Genomic DNA, 8767 nt, shown 5'->3' with positions numbered 1-8767 from the left:
GAAACACATAAAAAGGAAATCAACCAAAAAAAATAGCATAATAATGAAAATAAAAAGAACATTGGAGGACACTCCAACAAAATTATTAAAATGACTAGAGGAAAAACAACCCAAATACATTAATATTGATATCACATTAGAATAAAAAATGATTTAAAAAATAAATAAATAAATAAAATAAAAAACACTTAAAATGGACCATATTCTATAAAACACAAGCATGAAGTAACCAATATATAAAGCAAACCAAAAAAAAGGAAAAAGAGATATGACTTACTGCTAATGGTGTTTTAATGATGGGGTTCTTTGATAAAAATAAAATAGTACTAAGTTAAATATGCCAACAAATTAAATGTATATAAACTTAAACTAAATTTCTGTTTTTTAAAATGGAGAGACCTCAAAAATCGACGGAGAAATTTTTTCAATGGCCAATTTTAACCTATTCAAATTAATTAAAATATCGGGGGAAGCAACAAAATAAACAACACTCAATAAAACATTGACACGCAAGTGTGCTTTTAAGGCACAAAATCAATATAAAATTAGTAAAGAAATGCAAAAGTTTAGCCAAACAATTTGGTTCATAACAAAACAGTGAATGCCTAACAAAAATCTTAAACTAAATGACTAGATGAAATAAGCCTAGAAATTATAACTTAAACATTTGCAATGTCTAACAAAAGATCACACTAGCAAAAAGAAAAGAACTTAAAAGGACCTAACATTAGATATGACAACCCATACAGTAGACTGAGAACTACAACAAACACAAAAAAAACAACATTTTAATATAATAACAATACCAAACCCAACAAAAGATTTCACACATCAATGAATTGTTAATAAATAAAGTAACTGCAACCAAAATAAGATAAACAATACCAAACAAATAAACAACAAAATCTTAAATGGGGCAAGAACTACTAACGAAATTTGTTAAAGAACCAAATCAACAAACAACTAAAAGTAATAAAAAAATAGAGCAAACCGTGAACATGAGACAAAATAATAAAATAAAATAATCTTAAAAAATCAACCGAAAGCATAAAAAACAGCAACCCAAACTGTAATGACCCTGAAGGTCATTTTTGAATTTTTTTGCGAAATAACTATTTTAGTCCTTCCCCTAGTTGCCCTGAGTCTTATCATATTTGTATCGAGAGTCGGTTTTTGGGAAAATTTTATGAAAAGGTTGGATTTTCGAAATTTAGAGTTTCCATAAGCTTTAAATATTTAAAAGTGGTATTTTAGATCAACTAGAGCTATGAGTCTCAGAACGGAATTTCATCGATTCCAGCAGTTTCAGAATGAAAAAATTGGTTTAGGAAAGTTTACGGAATCAGAATTGGGGCTATAACGAAAAATTGAGATCTTGAGTTGGGAATTTGATGAATTTTACGCCAATGTTTGACTTTGGTCAACTTTTGGAGTTTCGATGCTCGGAATGGAATTTCGATGACTCCGTTGGATTCGGGGGATAGTTTTTAGTCTAGAAGAAGTGTTAATGGAATTTTTAAAGGTTCTATTTTGGTATTTTGGAGGCCTAAGTTAGTTTAGGGGTGACTTTACGAGTTTTGAGTCAAGGAGACGTCGAATTCGAATTCTGATGATTCCATTGAGTTTCAAAATTAGTATGGTAGCATATAAGGTTTGTGTGCTCAGAATTTCGAACGAATCTCGAGGGTTGATTCCAAGAATTGAGACTTAGTGTTTTTGTTGTTGGTTGTTGATATTTGGTGCAAGAATTCTTGTTCTTCGCGATCGCGTAGGCCTAGTCACGATCGCGAAGGGTTAGCTGAATTGGTCATCACGATCGCGAGGAATTCTCCGTGATTGCGATGGTCAATTAATGAGTTGACCGAAGTTTTCTCATCAAGATCGCGAGGGAGGGTGTCGCAATCGCGAAGAGCAACACCTGGGCAGACTTGAAAATTTCCAAAAATCGGAATTTATCCCATTTCTTCCATTGTTGAACCCTAGAAGCTCGGCCTAGGCGATTTTAAAGGGGGGTTTTCAAGGATTTGGTGAGGGTAAGTGTTCTTGACTAAAATCTTTCATTACCCAATGATTTTAACGTGATTTTCACTTGCAATTTCATGATTTAAAGACTTCAAATTGAGGGGTTTCACTAAGAACTTTTCATTCTTTAAATTGGTGTTTGAGGGGTGATTTTAACTCCAAATTCAAATTGATTTTCAATATTAGTCTCTAAATACCTCAAGGATCATTTTTAATAAAGATTTTTGGATTTTGTTCGTCTTTCGAAATCGGGTATTTTGGGCTGTTCAGATCAGTTTTGGGCACAGTGTTAAAAATATCAAAATGGGTATCGTTAGACTCGTATTCTTATTGGCATTGCTTATTTGAATAGATTGTCTTGATTCGGAATATCAGCGTAAGGGTAAAGCTTAGATTCCTACGTAGTTCGAGGTCGAAATCGAGGCAAGTGAATTTCTAAATCTATGTCTAAGCTTGTAGGATCATGTATTCGTGATTTTACGTGTTTGAAAGTGATTTTGGGAATTAGATGAGGATAATTGATGTTTAAGCAAATTTATATTGAAATAAAGGGGTAATAGAAAGTGAGTGGGAGGATTTATATATGTTGTGTTCAATAAGAGTGATACTTGATCTATCGTGAATATTTGAATATACCGTTTTGATATGGGTTGATATTTGAATTATTGTGGATATTTGAACTTACTGTTGATATATGACTTGTGATTTGTTGATATTATCATTCCATCATCGTATTTTTCATGGACATTGCCTATTTGCATTGATTCTGATACTTTGAGATGAAATTTGATTCGATGATTATGCCAAAGGAAAATGGTTCCGATGAGAAATGATTTATGCAGAAGGAAAATAGTTCCGGAAATGCTGAAGGGAAATGGTTCCGGCGAAAAATGAGTTATGCCGAAGGAAAATGGTTTCGGCAGATACATGGTCCATGTGTGGCCCCATGGATTTCAGCCTGCTAGTCAGTGGATGTGTATCATTTAGGACAGACATGCATCACTATATGTGACATTGCATTACATTTCATCGCATCATACATATTTTCTATTTTGGACTGTTTTACCCCTGCTATCCCCTTGATCTATTTTCTTCACTATTGAGATCCTATTGATAGTTGAGTTGTACTGTGGTGGAGACTTATATGTATACATGTATTGTGCTGTTAGAACTGTTAGTCTGGGATAATTTTCATGCAGGTTGTAGTCTGGGTGGGTTGGATGGTATGACAGGAATACGTGTGTCTTATTAGCTTAGCTTATCTTAGTTGTTCGCTTGCTAGATACCGTGTCGGTGGTACTCACCCTTGCTATATACACTTGTGTAAGTTATGAATCCGGACAATGATCTCGTTCTCTCATTTTCCATCCGCGTCTTACTGAGGAGATTCGAGAGGTAGTTGTTGTTATCGGACATCTTTCCTATTCCTCTTTATCTTTTACTTTGATCTATTTGAGATACAAAGGATGAGACTTGTATTTATTTTAGTTTTTTATAGTAGAAGTCTTGTATATGTGACAACCAGTCCATGAAAAAAAATTATTAGTGATTAAGACTTCCGCTTTTGACATTTAAATTGCTTATTTTTAAATTGTTTCTACTTTTATTTCTGTATTCAGTGGGTTAGGCTGATTTGTCCAGTGGGAAATGATAAGTTCCATCACACCTGAATTTCGGATCTTGACACAAATAGAGCATTCAAGGAAAAATGTGAAAATATAAAAGATACCCATAGGCGACGTGATTTTGGACTTGTTCATAGTTACCGAAGCTCACTGCTGGTTCACTGGAACTTGGAGAATCAGTGGTTTCTGGTGGTGGAACTTTGGTTATTTTCCAACATGGAGGTGACTGGAACAAAAAATAAGGAAGATGGATTTTGTAGGTGAGGTTTTTGGGTTGTTCTATCTTGGAGTTGGCTGGAAATGGAGAGAGAGAGAGAGAGAGAGAGAGTTGTGTGTTTGTGAGGTTGTTGGTTTTGTTAGAAAAAGAGTTGTTGGTGAATTAACAATGATAAAAAGGAGTGAATATGGGGATGTTTGGGTTTGTGGTTGTTGATAAGAAACTACCAAAAATGGGTGTTTTTTATTATTTAGAAAAAAATAAAAGAAGAGAGAGAGAGAGAAAGAGTTTGAAAATGGGAAAGGGAGGGGGCCCGCAAAGAAAATATGAAATATGATTGAATAATTGAGTCTTGTATTCGAAAGACCAAAGTAGTTAATTTTGAACGCGATGAGCCAAAATTGGGTGTCAACAACTTGTCCCTTTGTTTGTCTAGGATTGATGAAAGAAATTGTGGACAAACAAAGTTGATGAACCCAATTTTGATTTGATAAACTTTGAACAAAACAAAATGAGATGTAAATAGAGCTTTTGAGCAATACTCTACATCCGTCAATATGGCAGAAAATAATCAACAAAAAGACAAGGACTAGTTGAAAACTGAAGACACGCACGTACCTTCGACGTTACTTCCAAAAATGCCTAGTGAAAATTTGTGTACCTTTGAAAGGAAGACGATCCACATAGCATGTCACTTTGAACGGCGTGATGTCTTAACTTTCCGCTTGTAAGACAGATGACCCAACTTAAATATAGCATGCCACTTTTTAGGGAGGTGGCGTCCCGACATGTCACTTTTTGGGGAGGTGACTTCCCAACATGTCACATTTTGGAGAGGTGACTTACTAACATGTCACTTTTAGGGAGGTGACGTCTTAATATGTCACTTTTAGGGAGGTGAGGTCTTAATATGTCACTTTTTAAGGAGTTGATGTCCAAACATGGTACTTTTTAGAGAGGTGACGTTCCAATTTGTCACTTGAAAGGCGGACGACCCAATTTGAACTTGAAATATCACCTTTTAGGGAAGTGACGTCCCAACATGTCACTTTTTAGGGAGGTGAAGTCCCAATATGTCCCTTGAAAGCCGGATGACTTAATTTGAATTTGAAATGTCAATTTTTAGGGAGGTGACGTCTCATTGTGTCACTTTTTAGAGAGGTGACGTCTGAACATGTCACTTTTTAGGGAGGTGATGTCCCAACATGTCACTTTTTAGGAAGGTGACATCTCAGTTTGTCACATTTTAGAGGTGAAGTTCCAATGTGTTCCTTGAAAGGCAGACAACCTAATTTGAACTTGAAATGTCACTTTTTAGGAAGGTGACATCCCAATGTGTCTCTTTGAAAGGCGGACTACCTAATCTGCAATAAAAATGTTAGTAGCAACGATAACATAAATGCAACTTAAACTATGCAAACATGGTCTTATATAAACAATGAATACGGTAATGATCCAATGTCCTACTTTGAACAAAACAACATTCTGAATCTTACAAAAAATATCAATTGAAGGAAATAACCAATAATATAAAAAAAATGTCATTTTGAAAGGTATGACAAACCAATTTTTTAAAAATGTCAATTTAGATGGCATGACAAACCAATTTTAAAAGTATCCTTATGCCTGAGATAACAAAACAACTTTAAAAAGTATCATTTTGAATGGAATGACGACCCAAAAATACAATTTAATGGTGAATGATTTAAACGGTTTCTTTGGACAAGCATTAAAAGATGGGTGTCAACCCATTTTTATTTTTTGAACAATGAAACATTTTAACTATAATTAGCACCAACAAAAGTATTGCATAGAAATTTCTCATGAATGCTTTCTCATTCAACCGAGATTGACTTCGAGGTAATTCCTATGACTTCGAATGGTACCTCAAATGTACTTAAATAACGGCAAGATTTGTCCATCTTACTCCAAACAAAGGCTTTGAACTAGGACCACATCATGCTTGAAGTGTTCTTACCAAAAGAAGTCCCAATTTGCGTACATTTAAAGTATTATGACTTGAGTACATTTTGTGAAGTACGCTCACACTCAGAAATAGTTCAACGTATGCAATTGTGATACCATGGACTTGGCATTTATGTAAATCTCCACTAATGTGAGAAAATTTGAAATGAAATCATGTAGGACTTGTTATCGGCTTGTAATGTAGGTTTAGGGAAGGGTAGGATATTCATTTGGGATAAAAGTAACTTAATTTGTTTTTGAGCATTGCACTGAATTTGTGCTTTCAAAGTTTGTTACGCTTTTAGCTCTTGATCTCATCGATGTCCTTTTGGACTTCTTTTCAAGCTTAACTTGTCTAAACTTTTTCCCCTTCTCATCATTTTTTAAAATTTCTCCTGTTTGTTTGGAGAAGAGCAATTTTGCTTTCTTGAACTTGTGGAAAATTCTCAAGTTTTTTTAAAGTCATTTTTGCATCCTAAACTTTGAAGGATTTTTCAATTTTTATTTTCAAAAACTTTGACCTTTGAATCTTCTTTTGTATCTCACACATTTTCAGTGCACTCAAAAAGGCAAGGCCAAGAGAGGGATAGTGCGTATAAGCACTCAAAAAGGGTATAGGCTAAAAATGTGGTTGTCCAAAAAAAAAGCTTTTAGGCTCAAAGTGGGACATGATAAGGATTAATGTCATTTGGTAAGCTTGAAAAGGAACAAATGGGTCAAAGAAGGCCTACAGTCATTTTTCAAATCAAACATTACTCATAATTTCGCCTCAATAACATTTAGGCCAAGTTCTAGATCAACAATGCAACACAATTGAATTTAATTCAATGCACATGAAACATGAAGTTGGCTTTGTTCTCATCTTGAAAGCATGAAAGAGAATGTTTTTATGTGTAACAAAAGTATGAACGAGAGGTACCAAAAAAATCTATGATTTACCACGAAGTCAGTCTTCTCTATTATATTGATTGCTCTTTCATATATACACTCTAACTATGTTGGCACCAATTAAGTCAAAACATGATTTTAACAATGAGAAATATATATTATTATTTTTTTTTAAAGTTTTTTGAATAAAGAATAATGAACCCTATAAGGGTTGCCTACATATCTCATTTGGATTAGAATCAGATGTGCGTAGTTCATGCAGATATGGTAAAAATATCTTTAAACAGTAAAAAAATTACTTTTTTTGAAGGAAAAAATAATAAAATGAAAAAATCAACGAGTCAAGTTGGAGAGCGGACTACCCAAATTTAAAAATGTCAAACAAAATCTTTTGTTTTTTTTTTTAAAACTATTTTTTAAAGAAATATAAGAAAAAGAAGATCAAAGATATCTATTGAACATAACACTATGTACAAAAATTAATACGAAGAGATAAATAAACTCAGAGCGACGCCTCGCTAGTCTGGTGTCTGAGTGCGGCCTTGATTTAATTTTTGAGGATTTTCCTCAAAATTTTTACCCCTGTTCCAGCTTCAACAAAATTTGGTATTCAATCTTGTAGCAAATGTCTTCTTGTGAAAAATTTTGAGATCTTCTCAAAATATTTTGCCCAGTTTCTGTTGTAAAATAATGAAAAGCTTATAGGAAACATGACCGAGCCATGGTGGCGCCTACGTATCCCGTTGAAGCAGGAATCATGTCAAACGTAGTTCCAACCATTGACTAGGTAACCATATTTTTGACAAGACAACTACAATTTTTGACTAAGCAGCCACAACTTTTGTCTATACAACCAAAATTTTTGACTAAGCAGCCGCAACTTTTGACTATACAACCGCAACTTTTGACTATACAGCGGCAATTGTTGACTATACAACCATAACTTTTGACTAAGCAGACGCAATTTTTGACTAAGCAGCCACAACGTTTGACTATACAATCAAAAGTTTTGACTAAGTAGCGTAACTTTTGACTGAGCAGTTATTTTTACGAATTATCTAGAGTTGCTTTTGAAAGATCGGTAACCCAAGCGGATAACTTGAGTTGGAACTTATGACAATCATTGGCTGCATGACGAACCCATAAATTATCATGCATTTTGAAAAAGGTTATGTATAAAAAAGATCAGTTTCGGGTTCGTAAAACCATTCTTTCAGATACAAAATATCAGAGTTGATTAACGAAATATGCCATGAATGCAAATGACAGTATAAATATAATTAAACAAATAATAAAAAAATAATAAGTACAATATACAAATAATCTACAAAATATACAAGATATAATGTATGACATAATAAAAGAAAAATCTCCTCAATTTAAAAAATGAACTCATAATGGTTAGAACCTCATATTTCGAGCAGAGTTGACATTCTGTTACATCTCTATTTTTGCAAATAAGGAGCAACGTCATGGACTCGTAAAAAAATCAACTTAATAGTTTAAAAAGAACTTAAAGAAAAAAAAATTTAATTTAAGGAGTCGCCACCTAATTTTAGGATAATTAGGAAATCAATTAATTATTTATAAAAATATCTACGAAATTACTAAATTCTAGGTAAGGGGTTCAAGTGATTCGAAGGAAACGTATTAGCATCCTTCAAAATCCACAACTGTGGATCCCGACTGAACTCATTTTTTTAAAATTGAGGAAGAGATAAATAATATAACAAATATAATAAACAATAAAATATACACAAAAATAAAGTAAAATCATAATATAGGAAATGACCTAATATTTGGCTAACTTGATAATATACATAATAATGAATTAAAATTATTATTCAAAATTTATTCGAATAGCTTCTTCGGGAAGTAACTATGAGTTGGGTACTTGTAAAGACACTTAGTACAAGTGTTAGTAACAACAACAACAACAACAACTCAAAAATAAAATCCGTTTTATAAATATGAAGGCCTTAGAAATTGATGGTAATTTCTTCATCGGCCACTTTTTTTTAACTTCCTATATAAGATTAATTATAATAGA

Source organism: Solanum dulcamara, chromosome 2, assembly GCF_947179165.1.
Source record: "Solanum dulcamara chromosome 2, daSolDulc1.2, whole genome shotgun sequence".
Taxonomy (NCBI): Eukaryota; Viridiplantae; Streptophyta; class Magnoliopsida; order Solanales; family Solanaceae; genus Solanum; species Solanum dulcamara.
Note: the sequence above shows the minus strand (reverse complement) of the source record.